This window comes from Halyomorpha halys, unplaced genomic scaffold, assembly GCF_000696795.3.
Source record: "Halyomorpha halys isolate HHAL.00 unplaced genomic scaffold, Hhal_1.1 Scaffold1791.1, whole genome shotgun sequence".
Classification (NCBI taxonomy): Eukaryota; Metazoa; Arthropoda; class Insecta; order Hemiptera; family Pentatomidae; genus Halyomorpha; species Halyomorpha halys.
This window is the reverse complement of record NW_027105162.1, coordinates 261,240-279,224: the sequence shown is the minus strand read 5'-3', so window position 1 is coordinate 279,224 and position 17,985 is coordinate 261,240. Positions and strand designations below refer to the sequence as shown.

Genomic DNA, 17,985 nt, shown 5'->3' with positions numbered 1-17,985 from the left:
TACTCGTACTGAATAAGGGTATATCTTTTGTTTTGATTCGAAATTCATTTATTGTATTTGCTTTCTATCCAAGTTGTATTTGTTTGTTAAAAAAAATGGATTGTTTGTCTTGTAAATAGTTAAAATTAGTAGGTAATTGAAAAAGCAATGTACTCTGCATAGGATTTAAAGATATATAATTTTTAAAAATTATGGAGGAAGGGACTAGAACAAATTGTTTCTTTCCTCAGCGTTAATAATTCACCTTAATGACAACCTTGTTGAAATACATAAGTGAGAAGTGACCTAGTGGAAGCACGGGTACAGAGTTCGACCATGTCCTAGATGATGGTCCGTCTAACCTTCGCTCTCACCTTCGGGTTAGAGTCGAAATAATCAACCATTTCTTATCCGTATTTGTTTACTAACAATTTAATGTGAGTTATTGGTTACTAACAGAAGTCATGTATTAACATACATGGAATTTAATATAAATATAAAAAAAATGTTCTATTTTATTAAACTTGTCCTATTAGTCTTATTATGTTAATAATATTATCATGGTAATAACTATTATTATGATATAAATATTATTATGTTAATAAATTTATTATGGTTATAAGTATTATTATGGTATAAATATATTATGTTAATTATATTATTATGGTAATAATATTTATCATATTGATAATATTATCATGGTAATAAATGTATCATGTTAATAATGTTATCATGGTATTTATATTATTATGGTAATAAATATTATTGTTAGGTTAAAATAGATAATACTTATATAAAAATAATGTGTTGATACAATACAATGTCTACCGTATAGAATTATTTTCTTTCATTACAGATATGTTTTTAATTAAATTGAAAAAATAACTTTGTATTTGCAGACATAATACAATTTCAGTCCAAATTGTGTATATTGCCATAGTACATGCACAATTAAAAATACTATAATTATTGTATATCTGAATTAGTATAAAAAATAATGAATGAATCAATGGATTCTGGATGGGGGTTCAATATTACCAATATAGCGGTTTTGAAAGTTGCTTTAACTGAATAATAAGTTTAATTTATTTGTTCGTTCTTACTCCACTCACTGCAGCCCTCGACCATCTTCAATCATATTTAATCTACGTTCGACAATAAACATTAATCATTATGGTTCTATTTGAGATATATGTCTTTTAATAAGCAAGTTATGAGGTGTAATACATTATTTTATTGTATTCCGTTTCATATAACTCTATTACATACTTCGTATGTTAAAATTACAATAACTAGATATCGAGGCCAATGGCGTACCGGTATCGCTAAAGGCTATCTACCTTGCACAAGAACTCTACGAAGAAAGTGTTATAAATGTGTTCTTGGCTCGGAATGCGGCGGCTGACATTCTCTTCCTTGGAAAGTTCACGCCCAGTCCTAATTCTGGATATTATCCGTATTATAATTTAAAGGGAATATTACCATGTTCTTGGACTGTGAGGCAACAAATAATATATATAACAGAACTGACCATTTTAATATTTAATATGATTATTGATGAATAAGTTGAAAAATAACGGATTACTAATAGGCAGTCAGATCGTGTCTAGACTTGCTAATTTGGCATTCAAGGTTTGCAGTATAACCTTAAAAAGTTTAGCACTTTCAAGTTTCAAGATGTTTATAATTAGTCTGGATTGCGAAAGAAGGAGATCTACCCAGTCCATTTTCAAATTTATGATGCTCTTTGACAGTTTATGTACTTGGATTATCCCAAGATAAAAGAATTACTTCCAAATATTGTTAAATCACATATATAATTTCCCTCTTGGGGTCCATCCTTTAGAAGTGGAAACCTGACCCTTCATTGGGCCAGAAGATAAACTTGGTAGTTATAGTACAACTACTGGTCGAGAAAGGGTACTTACCAAATATCATCGTAATGTAATTAATTGATTGGTAATTTTTACAATATTAGAAGTTAATTGAAAAAATTAAGTTAGGTTGCTCTTGTCTTCTTGAGAATGTCAAGGAAAATCAATACATAATAAATAATATGTATTTAAAAAAAAAAGTTTACTCAATAAAATAAATCAATTAATTTTTTTTTTAAAATGCTCACTGAATGTTACTTTTTTTATATAGAACCAAAAATGTTCCCGGATTTCTCTGTTATCTTAGCAGACCGCCATTTCCGGGTCTGGATTTATCTGGATACGTTTGTTCAAATATTGATATTCGCTTGTATCAAGTTGATAGCGAATGCCAGAATCGCTAATCATAAATTCTAATTCCGAACACTGTAAATTTTCTGAAATACACCGATAGAATTGTATATAAATCGAGGGTTTCATCTCCTTATTTATGCAAATGACAGATGTTCGTGGTGAATGAATGACGCCTTGATACATGACGGAACTGAGTGCATAGTTCGTGATGTGCTATGTCCTTGGTTTTTGCTAGAACCTTAATGTGGTGGAAAATCATATTTTCATCATCACTGAATCATCAAAAGGTGCATGAAAAATCTAATGTATGTCTTTATAAAGAAATAAGCTAGAAAACCTATATATTTACTTATTGCATAAGTTTCTAATGCAGCAATGCTTATTTTTAGTTACTATTTATTTCGATTTAAATATTAATAACTATGCCCATACATAAATAAATACAAAAATTGATTGTTATAATACTGTATCAGAAATGCTTTTTTATAATATAATTTATTTTTGGAGATTAAAATTAAGCTAATTTATAATTTGATTTAAATTTAATTTAAGAAATGATAAATTTTTCCCAAATATGAATGCAAAACTTATAGTTTTAACAATGCTATTTTTTAAAAATTAAATCTTTTGTAAAATATTAATTTATATATAGTAGATATCAAAGGCTTACTTCACAGGAGTGCTAAGTACATTTCTATTTCAAGAACTTCAGTAAAGATACAATTGAAATTTCTCTCTTTTAGGAAATTTACAATTTTTCTATTATTTTGTTTTTACTAAACAGGTTTAGATTTTATTCCTAAATTTGTTTTATTGAGAACCTTCAATTGCATCTTTCCTTACGTTAGTAGAAATATACTTAACACTGTTGTGAAGTATGCCATTGATGTAAAAGCCCCGAGAGAGAAGGCCAAATAAACAGCAGGGAATTATCCAATTTTTAGATGAGATGAGAACACATACTTTCAGAAGTTTTTGTTGATATACTATCATATTTGATAGTAGATTTTATTATGTTGGCTGGATGAAAACGAAAATGTTTAAAATGGCCGAATAGGCAGATATAGTGTAACCCGCAAAGTTACAAAAATATGAACTATGTATATAACTACAGAATAAAACTGTGATTTTTTTTTTTAAATTATATAGTTTTATACTTAAAAAAATATTCCCACTGAAGGTGTTTATAATAAAAATGATTCAGGTTTATCAACAATAAAAATAAATAAAAGTAAGCTTATAAAAATGTTTATTTCTGTATTAATGAAAAGAAAATGGTATGAATGTTAACCTTGAAAATAATATATGAATATAAATGAAAAAAGTTTAATTAACGAGGACGGTCGTTTCGAAAAAATTCATTTTGAAAGAACAAAATTGAGATGATTTTTGTAAAATGAAATGGATTTGTTCCAATTTTGTTTTTCATGCCAATTATTAAGGGTTTCTTTTTAATCATTACATTAAAATGTTTCAAAGAAGTGATTTTATTCCCAGTAATATATTTTGTTTAATATTTCATTTCAACTTACTTGATCATACTCACAACCTTATATTTTAAATTTCATTAATTCTTTTATAAATACTTCCATACAAATCTATTAAATCCAACTTTAGTTTCCAATATAAAAGAAAAGATTGATAAATAAAACTTTAGCTGCTTCCACTAATGTTTTAATTGTTTGTCTAAACTTATCGTTATTTCTTTTATTCCATAGTAGTTTTTATTGTGAAAATCCAAACATCCATTTTAATAGTAGGTAGATAGTCATTTTTTTTGTCTAAACTTAATTATTTTTTTAGTTTGAATTTACATTTATTTATCCTCTGTATTATTTATTCTGTTATCAGTTAATCAGTTTTTATTCTATTATGTTAATAATTTTTTTATTACACTACAGAGCATATTTGTAATTTATTCATTAATATTTTAATATTTTTCTTCTTTTTTCTTTAGTTTAATCTCTATATATTGTACATACGATATACCTAAAACGTTAATACTTATTGTCCTTTATTGTGGCAGCTATTATTCAATAAAAGCTACTTGAACAAAAAAAAAACAAACAAAAAACACCTTAAACTGGTTCTCCAAGAATTCAGTTTAAAAAATTTCTATTCTAAAACATAACAAACAAAGTTAATAAGTTTTAAATTCCAATTATTATAATCCAGCCCTTATAAAAAAAAAACATTAAAAATAAATTATTATTATAAAATATTTGCTATGTCTTCTGGCTTTTTTTGTTTTGTTTTTTCCAGTTATATTAAATATTTCGGTCGATCCTCAGCGAAGGAGGGAACGTCCTAAAATAGCTATCCTGTTTGTTGTTTTTTTTATATGATAGGCATGTGTGTTTTTATTTAGTTAACCCCATACCGAGATATTTAAAATAGCATAAAAGCTTAATCTAAAAATATTTATGATGATTTTTGGTAGCTATCCAATATTTCATGTGTATTTTTATATCAATTTTCAATTAATTATCTTTCTATCCAACTTCTGTTGTGAGTTCGTTACGTGATATTAACAAATAATTAGTTACGTTTTTTTTTTTCATTTTACATTCAGTAAGACAAAAAATAATTTTAAGTTATTGACAGTAAAAACCACTCGCGAAATCGGTGTTATAGCTGATTGTTCGAAGGAGCCTTGAAGTATGATTTTTTCAACTCGTCCTTGAAGCTATCCTATCAGTCATTTGCACCTTTATAATGGACCTTTGTTTGTTTCTAAGGAGGAATAATTTTAATGAGGGTTATAAAATTATTTGTAGCGTTAAGATTTAAATTTAACAATACATACAACTATTTTATCTTGATTCAGTTTCTATCTAATTTTTTGTAGTTAAACGTTCTTGTACACAAAAAGTAAAAGATAAAGAGAGTATTCATAAAATCAAAGTAAAAAGGGAAGAATAATTAAAAAAAACTTATGTTTTTTTATTTTTTGGTATAGTAAATTAAAACTTAAAAGTAGAATTTTATTAATGAAAAGTCAATAAATATTTTTAATGTCTAATCACATATGAGCGTCAGGCGGATTTTATCTACATTTTCACTAACATTTACAAAGAATAAAAAACGATATTTCACTTTCTTTAATTACTATAGTTAAGTTTTGCTTGTTCTACAATTAAATTAAAATTAAAAGTATTGTGCATTATATAATTTTTGGCTTTACCCAAAGTCTTCGTTATTATCCTAATATTTCACAGTATTATCAATGTATATTTATAACTTTTATTTGTGAAAATTCAAGGTTTTTATGCTTAGAACCGCTGCCATTTTCCGGAAACAAAAAACTGAACAATAAAATTTCAAATAAATCTAAATCACTGAATACAATTACATGTAACAAAAAATATACTAAGTTGTGTATTTATAATTACTTTTTTAATAAGTAAATAATGGTATATCTGAAAATAACACATTTATAATAAACAATCAATCCTTGATTAAGGTTTTGAGATTAGAGATCACTGTAAACAGCAAGGTTTTTAAAAAAATAATAATATTATTCTAATAAATTCAAGTAAAAACAGAAATATCGAATTTTTTTGCATTTTAATTCTTGGCCATTTTTAAAGATTATATTATGAGCGATCACCATACTTTTACAATAACTTCATGCAACTCCAGGAAGTATCAGTGAACAATTAAATTTTCTTCAGTATGATAGAAATAGTACAAATGTGTATTAATATATATAATATGAGATGCACAGAATAATATATTTATGAAAATGCTCAATAATTTAATGGCCGAAACATCAACATTATTTTTAGAAAATAATTTAGTAAAGTATATCAATTAAAAGTATTTAGGATTTATATTAATCTACGATTGATTACTTATTAAAAATATTTTTATAATGAAAAAAAAGTAAAAAATTTAAATTTACTAATATTACCAGAGTTTTAAACTCGTTTGGTTAAATAATCCATACATAAATTTAAAAAAAAAAAAACAATAGGTGCATATATTTCTCAATATAAGATGTATTAAAATAACATAAAACTGACGAGGAATATAGGATAAAATTTACATAGAAATACATCCAAAATTTACAGTAGAAATACATCCCGTAATATAGAGCAATGTACAATAGTAGAATAATGTACAATGTACTAATTTACTGAAAATACAATCGAAATAATTAAAGAAGTGAATAATTAAATTTAAGATAATGCGTTATTATTAATTACTGTTACTACTTCTTTAAACTTAATTTTAAAACGTGTGCTAAGAAAAATTATAGGTTTAAATCTCAAGCCTAATGATGTGAAACCTTATAAATATATGCAATCTAATTTATAACTAAATTATTTATTTATTAATAATTATTATTTGTTAAATTCATTTTACTAAAACGTACTGCATCCTAGCTGCAATTTAATATTAGTTCATAATTTATTTTCGAAAACCGTGAGTTTTTAATAATTTTTCAAATTATTATGTACGAAGGAAGAAGAGGACAAAAGAATTTAAAAGGCACTGTTCGGAACACGTAAAAGTTTATTTTTTATTTATAAGTTTTTATTCTATAACCCTGCGGTCTTGACTGGTCTGAAGAACAAATACATTATGCAACAGCTGAACCATTGTCGTTTTAGGAACGTTTCGCCTTGAAAAATATTTGCTCCAATTTAAAAATAGTTTCGAGCTATTGTAGATGTAATGTGTGGTTTTAAAATACTTTTTTCTTTTTTAAGTAGACGTAAATGATCGGGTCATAAAAAAGACTTTTATTACGTTTTAATTGACCGTGACCAGAAATATTTATAGCCTGTTGTTGTAAAAGCATCGCATCTCGTACAAATTAGCTAAATTAACTAAATATCATTTCGGTCTCACGTTTGTATAATTTCTCCGATTGTTAATTAAATTATTCATTACAAATGCTAATTTAATTGACATTGCGTTTAGCTTTGAGTGCCCGTCCCTAATGTCAATTATGGTCTGTTAGAGGAATATCATTAATCGATGTTTAGTTAAAAAATATAATCTGCTTTTAAAATGAAAAACTGGAATTATAAAATATATAGAAATCGAATACCAGGAAATATACTTTCAAAAGTTCTGAATATTATTGCGAGTCTCGGTTAAGGTTAGCAACTAATAAACGAGGTAACCTATTTTAAATTCCCTTGGAAAGAAATAAGGTAAAAATCCATCGTTTAATTATTAATATAAACGTTTGTTACATGCAAAAAGGGGAAAAAAATGTAAAGTTCTTTGACATATTAGAAATATAGATTAACAATCAAGAATCTTGAAACTGCTTTACAAATCAGGTAATTGATGATTTCCATTTAATATTTAATTCTTTTTTTTGGATGATTGAAAAAAAAAATCAACTCAAAATTATTCATAAATTTTTTGCTAAATTTAGACACCTTTAAGGCAAAAATTCTATTTTTATAATATATAAACAATCTTACAAGCCTTTTGAAATTATTTTTCATTTATAATTTCTACTGGCTACAATATCTTTCCCCTCGATTCAGAGCCACTGTAAACTTTAAAATACCGCAAATTATCATGCAATGGTAAATAATTTGAATTAAATATTTATTATATCAGTAAATAACAAGCTATAAAATATCTCGTGTGTTCTCTCACACGACTTTCTTAATCGGTACAAAGTCCAATATGAAAATTATTTGCTGTATATTTGCTAACCTTGGTCCAATTATTAATTTTATTTAATTTAATAATCTAGAATGAGGCAAATAAGTATCTAGAATGTGCCTGGGGAAGTTCAGTCTTCGATTTAATCAAAAAATCCAAAAAAAAAAGTCAACAGGTTAGAATCTGCCCAAAAACTTTCAAAACATAGTTAAAAAGTTCAATATGCCGTATCTTTGCTAATAATAGTTCGATTTCTATTATTTTCTTTTTAATTTATGGAAAATCCAGTTATCTTTCGAATAATATTCTAAAAGCCAAAAAAAATTCCTCTTCTTTTGATTGTTTAGATAGCAATTTTTTGATTCGACATTACTTTAAAACATATTGGGGGGCATTATATTGTTTGTTTTTTTAATCGTTTACGAAGGATCATTTCTGAAAATAATGAAGCTAAATTATACGTCGAATATCATATTAAAATAAATAAATTAATTTACTAATTATGAAACACACTCAAAATTACTTGTTTTTTTTTTTAATACTGAAAGACTAAAGTACCGGAATCATTTCATAACAGAACAGTTTTCGGATGGAGCTATTTACTAAGACACTGATGCCGACTGAAGGACGCTTGCATTGCATAAATAACACCAGTCTCCTTGGCAAATACAGAAGGTCATTTAATTTTTTTTCCCCGAAACACTACTACAGCTCTTTAACACAATTCGGATGTATTGTAGTAATTTCTTCTCGAGGAACAGTCACCTCAGTTCTGGTTGTTTAAGGAAAATTTTCAGTACTGTAAATATAAAAAATGGTTCTTTAAGGTTTATAGTTTATAAAGTAATATCTATCTTGTATTTGAACTAACTGTTTTAAGAACTCCCAACATTAAACTGATATAATAACATTCTTTCCTGATTGAATTAAATATATTTGAGAAGAAATGATCCTTGATAATGAAAATGAAATTTTTAGCCTTTATTATTTTAATTAATAACGGTTAAGCAGTTAATGAATTAGGAGACAGGCAGGATTGAAGCATTTAAGTTAATTCAGATTGAAGTTTCTGAAAGTGAAGAAGAAAATTCAGGAGTAGGCTGGGAACTGGTTGCCAAAAAGCCGGGACAAAGTGGGTCGTCGGCATGTCCTTTCGGCCTTCGATACCGTTAGCTCGCCTCCACTTCACCTGTGGCCACTTCGCTCATTATTCTCATTTGGTATCTTCCCTTTTATGATTTGGATCATGTTATTTGCCCAAGAAGAACAGAACAATATACTTACTACCAAAACTAATTGTTAACTATAATAAACTTGACACTTTGAATATAGCAATCCATCATTTGATAGGCATTATAGATAAAACGAAACGTTTCATAATAGATATAACAAAAATATTCAATAAAATTATTTCAAAACTTGGTTTTCAAAAATTACTTTAAAAAAAAGTTGGTTGCAACTGTAAGCATTTAAATAATAATCAAAACAAATGATTGCCTTAGAACAATAGGATTAAAAGTCAAAATAGGACATTGCAGGTATGAAATACTGCGTAAACAAGTCCATCTGATTTCGGTAATGTTTCATTTAATATATATGGCAATCCAATTTTTTTAAACTATTTCAGAACGTGTTATATTTATATTATATGTTAGGTAAATTAGTTTATATATAAATAAAATACTTATTTTGAATTATAAAAAATAACTTATAATATAATTTATGATAAAAAAATCAATATATTATATTAAGTTTGATGGAAGTGCACTTTTGTTTTCGTAATCGAACAAAAATAATAAATTTTACAACATGCTACAGTATTTGTCAATAAGTAATAGTTAAAATAAATAAAGTATTCTAAAATTAAAATTAAAAATGTGAGCTGCCAACTTATTTACTACCGATTGTCTACCAAAAATGAAGTTTTTTTTCTTTAAAAGAGTAAAACTATACTGGCTAATCAGTCAGATGCTGATTTGAATGTTCTTTACTATTGTCTATATCCTTAATTAATCGTATCATTTAAGACACTCTTTTGCGTTACGTTGGATGTTCTTTATCGATAAATATACTTCATACTTTTCAAAATTATGCTTTTGGAATTTCGAAATTAAAGTCCTCAATACGATGTTAGATTGAAAAAGTTAAATCTGATGAGTCTATATACCATAACATGAAATATGAACTTCGTGGAGAAAGATTCTTTGCTACTAAAATTACTTGCGTCTGGTATCCGGTATTATATGACACGAAAGCACGAACTTATGTGGATTAGGGGAAAACAAATCGATTTATGTTCTCCAAGGTTACTTTATATTTTACTTTTTTTTTTTTTTTTTTTTTTTTTTTTTTTTTTTTTTTTTTCCCTTTAAAAAAATTTTTTTTTTTTTTTTTTGGCGGGGGGAGTGGGTGAGGGAGAGGTTTTGTAAAACATCATTCCTGCATACTTGATATCATTCAATATTACATTTTCAATAGTTGTATAAATACAGTTGAACCCAGCTTAACCTCTTTTCCTAAAACCGCTCTCCCGCTTAACCAATGTTAAAAAACAAAATAAATGAAGTGCTGAGTGATATTAGATACCGAAAAATCGTTTGTCACTTAAATTAAACCATATACCTGAAAAACTCTTTAATTAACTTAAGTGAGTGCAATAGAAGAAAAATTGTGCAAGTGATAACTTTGGAATAAGATTTTTTTTTTTCTCATAAATTTCCTTTAGGTTAAAAATTTAAAAAAAAAATTGTTGCTAATCCATATATTTTTTTCTGCTACAACTTTTCGTAGTTACTGTGCCCCCTGCTTCAATTTCTATTATTTAATTTTTTTTAAAATAAACATATCCACAATTGTCTCTATCAGATAGTATAATATCTAGTTATTAATTTAATAGAAAAACCAGTCAAATGGATTAAACAACAATTTTATTTAATTTTTAACCTTAAGGCAATGTACGGAAGCTTAAAAAAAATATTAAAGTCTGAAGACCAAGGCCAGGTAGTGATTTTTTGTAGTACACCGGTGCATGAACCAAAATTACTCTTCAGTATTGACAAAATTGTGAAATTATCAATAAGTGATTAGTAGTTATTAGTTTCGGTTCAGGCGTAAATAGATATAAGAATAAATTAATTCATAAATTTGTAAATTCTATTTCTTGGATTCTCAACCAGTTCAGTGAAGTTTCGTAATGAATTTTAAGTTTTACTTATGTGTGAGTTAAATTAATACCTAAGTTTTTTTTTACGCACTGCAGATAGACCAGCTTTCCCGCTTGTCCGATGTTTAGGTCTCCACTAGGGTGTATCAGCAGTTTTCTACTCACATAAATATGAATGTACATACTCATATAAATTATCACATTAAAAAAATAATTTTATTGCCGTTATTTCATTTTTCTTATCGGTACCAGAGTTTCTTAGTGCCTTGAGAATAAATAACTAGTTATTATCCTAAGGAAACACGGCGATGGATGCAAATTGCATTTTATGCAAATGGCAATCCAAGGAGACATTACTTAGGGGACAATCGCGAACGAGTAACTCTTCATTGGCCAGCATTTGTTGGAGAGAGTCCAACCTGTTCCAACATTTCCTCTGCGGTTCCTTCCTCTCTCGCCACTCTATCATTGATGATTTACGACTAGGAGTCGTGATTAGCAAGCAAATGACTTTTGTTTGATGAGAGCTGTCTACATATTAAAATTGTTTGTTGGGATGAATTTAAACAACAATTTCAAGTTTATGATTAGAAACTTTCGTTCCGGGATTAAAATTATTGAAATGTTTTTAGTACGTTTCAATACGAAATTGGTAGAAGAATCAAGAATGATATTAATCTTCAAATAAAAATAATGCTATTTATTCAGGAAGAATGAGTAAGATTATGACAAAATTTTAAATATAATTTTAGCCGTTTTCGAAACAATTTAACTTGTGAAAAATAGGAACTTTGTTTTGTTTTTTTATTATCAGTACGATGAATCAAGCCTTCTATAGGGCTGCCTACCTATCTATGTACCATCTATATATACTTATCTTTCATTTATCTTTAACTTGGATACCAGTATTCTATCTATCTGCAAATCATACAAAACTGTCCCTTTTTATTCAAGTTCGATTGACTTAAGTTTTGAGTTCATGATATACAGTTGTCCTTGGAAAAACATTTATTTGAAATTAATTTCTTAAATTATAAATTATAAATTATAATAATTAACAATAAAGGCTTAGCGAACCCGAAGGTTTAATGCCGATATCACCTTTCTTCGGTGTCGCACATCGAAACACAAATCTGAAAGATCTTGACGCAAATCTCCTACATACGCTTTGGTTTACCCATCGCACGTTTACTCGTCGGTTCCTTGTTTAATAACATTAAATATCTATATTAATAAAACATTAAAAAAATTATCAATTGAGTTAACAACAGCTAATATATCACGGACCAATTAATGTTGAAGAGAGCAAGAAATGAAGAGTAAATTTATAAAATATTAAGAACGATTATTTTATTGATTTCATAAAATATGGCTGTCAAAATTCCCACACATTTTATTTTTGTTTTATATTAATTTATTTCAGAATATTTATATTTATATATCTAATAAAATATATTAATATATCCAAGGAATAGTATCCATGTAGTTTACTGCGTCCATGAGCATCCAAACACCGCCTATTAGTGCAAGCGCCAAATGGTGCTCAAGGTCAGCCAAACCCAACCCTCAGTCCCAGCTGTAGCTGTCTGCTTCCTATGAATGTTTTAAAATCCTTACATATTAAAACCTTATCTAAGTATTTTTTCACACAGATGGATTTTTTATGTCGATTAATTATTCAAAGTTTTAATATTTCCGTCGCAAATACAATGCTACTTTGAGGATAAAATATTTTGGAATCCTTCCAGTTCCTGGCTTATGAAACTTCTAGAGTCTGCTACTGTAGTTGGAGTGATTATGGACTGTAACAACTCTTAACGAAACCGATTCGAAACCCTTGCGTAATAAGTTTCGTTAGTTTCCATGACAGCGGACCAAATGTTTATTCGGTCTTTGCTCTACAATTGTATGTTTACAATAAGAACACAGTTGTGGGAATCCCATAACGTAGAACATGTTAACATGCAAACATTCGATTATGTTTAATCATCATGGTATCAGGGAACGATAAAAGGAAACATGCCTGATTGGATATCCATTAACCTCAATAGGCTGATCAAAACAGGTCGTTAAATATAAAGGTCAGTTGAATATGGGCAACTTAAGAAAGACCCTGCGCTAATATTTCTTTTCAATTATTATAAAAAATGTCATGGGACATTTTTGTGCATATCGAACTTTGAACAATCCTCAGCCGGACATATTTATTTCTAAATCAAAGATAAAATTAAAATCTCATTCACTGACAAGTGCCTTGGCGTATGAAGCAAGAAATTCATTCCCCTGAAGCAGTCCATTCGTCAACCTATTTTGGTTTATTATGGTACAAATTTATTTGTTGCCCAAAAATGGCAGGTGCAACTTGATGAACCTTCTCAGCCAAAAGCGAAATATATCAACTTAATATTGTTTTATGGAAACTTCAATTTATAATCTTGCGTTGTGATGGAATGAAGGGACTTTTCATCCTCCCAGTCACTTTTCGTTAAGAGCTAGCCTTCAAATGGATTAATTTCAATCAATACCATTCTCATTTAATGGTTTCAGATAGATCTGCAACTTTAATTCCCTGTCTCGAGTGTTTTTGTTAGCGGAGGACGTTCCTCGCACTTGACACTATAACACTCTTATAATTCCAGACGAGTTAGGAACAAAATCTACAACTTTTGTTACTCCTTAAATTAAAATAAAAGTAATAATTGATCGTGTTTGAGTTATAACTCAACAGACTATAGTTTGCCACTACATAGCCGGAACTTTAGCCAGTTTGATATACTTGAACAAACTATGGCATGCTACATAAAACCTTTCTGGGGCTGGTTCAGAGAAAATTAAACATTAAACAACTAAGACCAAACAATATTCTTTTGGACCTTATAGTTTTTAATTTTATATTGTATTTCTTAAATGTAACCTGTTTTCGGATGAAGAAGAGACCACTAGTTACTAAGATACCAAGCCTCCAAAAATTAATTATAAAAATCACTTCTGAAAATAATTTGGTTTATGATAATGCGTCTGAATCATAAAATTTGTTCAGTAATAAACAATTATATTTTGACGACGTTTCGGGATTTTATTGTTCTCATATCCTGGAAAAACAAAATAACCCAGACCTACCTTTCTCCATTTTACACTTTCTTTGTATTATTCTAAAACTTGTGGTAGTTAAGATGGGTAGGTTTTAGCTATTCAATGTGAAATACATCAGTTACCATCCAATTTCAAGTAATGGTTCTATTTGATTAAAATTAGTTGCAATATTTGATTAATTTATATTTGTGTCTGTATATAATAGTGTTTAATAATTTGTAAATAAGATCTAAAAAAAAAAAAAAAATGGTATTTTTTCACTAGAGGACATGAATATGAGAACAACAAAATCTCGAAACTTCGCAAAAATTTAGTTTTTTATTATTGACAACCTCAAGTTTCATAAAAATATATATCATTAATAGTCAAGAGAAATATTATATATATTAATGTTAAGCATTCATACAGCATACACATCGTCATATTCTTCAAATAATAGAATATTTTGAATATACAGAAATACTTGAGCAATTTAAAATTTATTTCTTCCTTTTTTTTTTTAAATTTTTTTCTCAGAATTTCGATACTTGGAAGGATATTGCACGTCAGTATTTACTGTTGGTAAGGTTTGTCAGGTACACGTTCCGTGTAAAGCGCTATGATGAAAATTTAACGAGAAAATACTGACTTTTTATTAAAGTTGCTTATCAGAGGAAGAGGAGAAAATGAAAACACACAGTATAAATAGGGAAGTTGAACGGCAGTTCAGAGATTGCGGGCAAAAGCTCTAAATAATGGGTCATACCCTTCCAGCCCTCCAGCCTTCAGCTTATATAAACTGTCTCTCCTTATACTCTTCCTCTGTTCACGATCTGTATCGAATATTGAACACCTCATTTCCTGGGTCGTTACGTTTACTTGCAATATTATCAAATGCATGATTTATTACAACTAGTGTTGAATATATTTTAACCATAGTTAATATGATACCTAATTCAGTGCGGTTTCCTGAGAAGTTAAGGATGAACCATTCTGTGCACAAGCCCTAGTTTGAAAGAAAAAAGGTGGCATCTCAATTCCACTTCTCGAACCTTTTGAGAATTAATGTTTTTAACTCAATGTTAGTTTTGTGATTTTGTCCAATTTTTAATTAATTTATGTTTAATCATATTAAAAAAAAAAAGTTTCTTTCGATTTTGTGTTTGAATTGTATTGAAATAACAATCAATTTGCGACCTTGTATCCACGATTTGATGTAAAACAAGCCAAAATGTTGAAACACAAACATTTAGAGTAATTTTTCCCATATTTTTCTCCTTTTTTAGAATTACTTGTCCGCTTAAGTTCCGCCCACAAGGTTCTCCTTAAACTTGTCACGCTTTATACACTATTTTTTAAGTTTTACCTTATATATTTTTTTCTCCACAGTTTTGTTGTTTTGTGTTCGGATTGTATTGAAATAACAATCAATATTTATAAATGGACTAGTTTTGATGAAATTTTAGGTTGAGATATATAGACAGCGATTAGTTCAGATATAAAACTACTGTTCCAGAGAGAGGGCCATTGCAGAATTTTATTTTCTACAGCATAATCGAAATTGTGGGTTGTTCTAAAAAATAATTAAATAAATTTAGAAGAAGAAATATTAATTTTTTTTTCTTTTACATTTTCATTTCAAACTTGAAAATGGAACTTATGAAAACCGAATTATTAATTAATCTGGAAATTCATTCACAGTACTCTACACTTGGTAGGAGTAAGAACACATTTTTTTCTAATTTAAATGAACTATCTTTCAGTTAACCAGTACTTCTGGAAGGACACATCTCGATATGTGATAAAAAATTATTTTCACATATTTAAGTTAATAATTAATATAATCATCTCAATTTTAATAAAAATTGTTACTTTTGCTCGTCATATTATCCTCAGGGTTTTATATATGTATTGAAACCCGTTATTGTTAATATCAGTTCTATTTATCAAGGAATATCTAAATCCGTATCTGGCTGAGACACTATATAAGTAAGAAAAAAGTAAAATCATATAATTATAGCCATCAATAATATCATTTGAGACAGTAAAAATAAAATAGAACAAGAGGCCTTATCAAGATATCACTAATTCTGTAATCTGTTTGTTAAACAATCCTCTTGGAAAAAGCTTTGATCTCCCAACCGAACAGATTTCATCAGGCCCCTGCCTACCTTATTGAGACCAAGGATTCATTATTATTTATTATATTCTATATAATTTTATATTTATATGCTTTCTGTATATGTATTTTATAAATGCTCTAATGGTCCATGTATTTTTTGTTGTTATTTATTAATGTCTTGTTTCTGGATCTTATTTCTTTTGTTCAATAACAATTTAATGTCAAGTTTAACTATATTAATTATTGCATACATATAATTTAGAAGATTTTTTAAATTAAAATATTTTGACCGAAAAGGATGAATAACTAGATAATTTTTAACTGTGTACAATGCTAAGTTGAGGGAATTTTGTTATTTTATGACCTGGTCATAAAACACTCTATTCTAATCCTGGTGGGAGGTCGTTTAGATTTCATTAGAATTTTAACTCTTAGACTAATGAAATTTGCGTGATCCAAGAATGAAACCTTGCTTGTTTATGCCGTGGAACATTAGTTTCCTGTTATATTTTAAAATCATGACATATAAGGTCGTAGATAAGGTTAAATAGCTTAAAATATAAACTGTCGCATACATCTAATACAACTTTTCCCTTTAAAATATTTATTTAATTCTAAAATTAGGTGCAAAATTTCGAAGCGTTTGGGAGTGAGTGGTTTGATTCTTTTAATCAAAGGTTAAAATTAATTTTAATCTGTTGCTTTCTCTACAATTTGTCACTATGCCGTTGGTAATCCATTATTGCTGTACTATTTATAGCATTATGGTGTTAATGTCAGCATTTCTTTTTTCTCTTCAACTCCTGTGTATATCCTACAAGTTATTTGAGAAAACATAGAAATCCCATATATTTTTTTCAACGATTTCGTCATACTAAGATAAGCAATTTAAAAGTGCTAAACGATAGTTTGGAAACTCGTATTTATTTTTTCCACTTTTTATTTAGTTTCGGCCTGTGACGATAGAGCTCAAAGATAGGGCGACACAAGCCACCAACTAGCGAGGTCGGAACCTCCTTGACACAGATCCCACGGTTTCGACAGATTCTCCTTAACCGCTTCATAACAAAAGTTGAAATTAAATATATTTCGTCATTACAACCAAATAATAAGAAACCTTAGAGTTATTATGCAATACATGACTTCAACAGATAATAAATAATTGTATTTAGTGTAAATTATTCCGCTAAAACCTCGGAGTTTTCTCCAAATTGGCACTAAGGAAAATTCCAGTAAACAAATTTTCTAAAAATAGTCTCGGACTTCATCCCGAAGGAAATCCACCTTCCGGTAATTTAAGATTCCTTATTACTTAATATGCTGACATTACTTATCTATGCATTTTTTAAGAATAAAAAGTCTTCATCTAAAATTAATCATCTAATTTTAAGACCTAAAATTTTATAAAGTTCCTATTTATTTCGATAATGTATAGGTGTACAACTAATTGTAACCTCTGGCCCTTTAGGGCATTGCCACACCGACGGGAGTGGGGCGGGTGGTTCCCTATCCACAAAACATTGCGGGTTAGTCTAAACATTATTTCTTGTAGGTAATGGAGACAAGATGTAGGAAACCTAAAACCAATTAGTCATGCACAAAAGGACCATGAGTAATTTTTCGTCCTGTATAAGAATTTATGATTTATTTTATTAAATAATAACTTTATTCACAAATGTACAATATATGTATACATATCAGTATCTTCTGATAATGAAATGATATAAAAAGTTGCTCAGGGTCTTATAATATAAATCTGTGTGATATACGAAATCATTTTTCTCTTG

The 17,985-nt window shown here is 28.1% G+C and overlaps 1 protein-coding gene across 1 annotated transcript in view; it reads left to right on the top strand.

Annotated features, from left to right (window-relative positions):
- LOC106690643 (ribosomal protein S6 kinase alpha-5) overlaps positions 1 to 17,985 on the top strand; it is a 161,883-nt gene that overhangs the window by 131,457 nt on the left and 12,441 nt on the right. The gene's annotated exons all lie outside the window — the stretch shown is intronic.